This window comes from Theropithecus gelada, chromosome 13 (assembly GCF_003255815.1).
Source record: "Theropithecus gelada isolate Dixy chromosome 13, Tgel_1.0, whole genome shotgun sequence".
NCBI lineage: Eukaryota > Metazoa > Chordata > Mammalia > Primates > Cercopithecidae > Theropithecus > Theropithecus gelada.
In genome coordinates, this window is record NC_037681.1 from 78,411,782 (window position 1) to 78,413,631 (window position 1,850).

The window sequence follows — 1,850 nt, forward strand, 5'->3', positions numbered from 1 at the left end:
AATGCTATTGAAGAATAGGATGATGTTTTTGTTCCCTTGTTTAAAACAAGAGTGAGTTAAGCCTTTTTATGTTACAGGTATGAAAAGCCTTCATAGAGGAAGAGGATGAAGGGACAGGATAAAAAGGAATAGTCAAGAATGTAAGAGAAGGAAATCAAGAACAAGAGCTGAGCCTTTCTCTATGCCTCTAAAACAAGTCCAGCAGTGGGGCCCTGGTTATCTATCTAAAAGTTGTTGGAAGGAAAGCATAAGATAATGATGTGGCTCACTCACTGCAAATGGTCTACCTTCCACCTCCCTGCTCCTCCACCAATCTCAATGAAAGAAAAGATTGCTGGCTCATCACTGACAGTGACTCCAGCATGTGCAAAGCTGCCTTTGCTGGGGAGGATGCTCCCTGAGCCATGTTTCTCTCCATCATCAGGTGCCCCTGGCACCACGGTGTGAAAATGGGCATGAGCCAGAAGGACTCATACATGGGTGACGAGATCCAGAGCAAGCCAGATGCTGACCCTGAAGTACGCCATCCAGCACTGCATGGACACCAACTGGGGCAACATGGAGAAAATCTAGTACCATACCTTCTACAACAAGCTGCACATGGCCCTGGAGGAGCACCCAGTGCTGCTGAGGCCTCCCTGAACCCCAAGGCCAATAGAAAGAAGATGACTCAGATCGTGTTTGAGACCTTCAATACCCTGGCCAGGCCTGTGGGCTTCCAAGCAGTAATGTCCCTCTATGCCTCTGGGTGCACCACTGGTATTGTCATGGATGCTGGAGATGGGGTCACAGTGCCCATCTATGAGGGCTACACCCTCCACCAGCCATCCTGTGTCTGGACCTGGCTGGCCGGGACCTGTCCAACAACTTCATGAAGATCCTCACGGAGCACAGCTACAGCTTCACCAACACAGTTGAGAGGGAGATCGTGCGTGACATCAAGAGAAGCTATGGTATGTTACCCTGGACTTTGAGCAGGAGATGGCCACTGCTGCATCTTTCTTCTCCTGAAGAAGATCTACCAGCTGTCCAACGGCCTGATGATCACCATCAGCAATGAGTGGTTCTGATGTCTGGAGGCACTGTTCCAGCCCTCTTTCCTGGACGTGAAATCTTGAGGCATCCATGAGACCACCTTCAACTCCACCATGAAGTATGATGTGGACATCCACAAGGACGTGTATGCCAACATGGTGCTGTCCAATGGCACCACCGCGTACCCAGGCATCATGGGCAGGTTGCGTAAGGAGATCACCACCCTGATACCCAGCACCAAGAAGATCAAAATCACCTCCCCACTGAGTGCAAATACTCGGTGTGCATCTGTGGCTCCATCCTGACCTCGCTGTCCACTTTCCAGTAGATGTAGATTAGGAAGCAGGAGTACCACGAGTCAGGCCCCTCCATCATCCACCACAAATGCTTCTAAATGGACTGTGGGCAGTTACTTGTAGCATTTGCTGCATGGGTTAATTCAGAAGTATAAATTTGCCCCTGGCACCTGTATACACCTCATGAAATGGTAATAAGCCTTTGAAAAGAAATTTGTCCTTGAAGCTTTTATCTGATAGCAAGACTGGATTGTAGAACTTGTTGATTTTAACCTTGTATTGAAGTTAATTCTTCCCGAGTCATTGGTTTAAGACCCTGTACATACCTTTGATTTCAACCTTTACTACATGTGGCTGGGTCACTTAGTGGCTGAGGAAAGAACATGCTTGTCAGAGACAAGTCCATGGCTTGGTGAGCCTGAGTAGCCAGTAGTCTCTGGGATCTGCACAGGGTGTTAAAGTGTCATGGCTGAGTGTCATGGGATTTCTCTAGAGGCTGGCAAGGGCTCCTGAACCAGT

The 1,850-nt window shown here is 48.6% G+C and overlaps 1 pseudogene; it reads left to right on the top strand.

Annotated features, from left to right (window-relative positions):
* Window positions 1-344: 344 nt before the first annotated feature.
* On the top strand, window positions 345-1,363 carry LOC112604883 (annotated as a pseudogene).
* The last annotated feature ends 487 nt before the right edge of the window (window positions 1,364-1,850 follow it).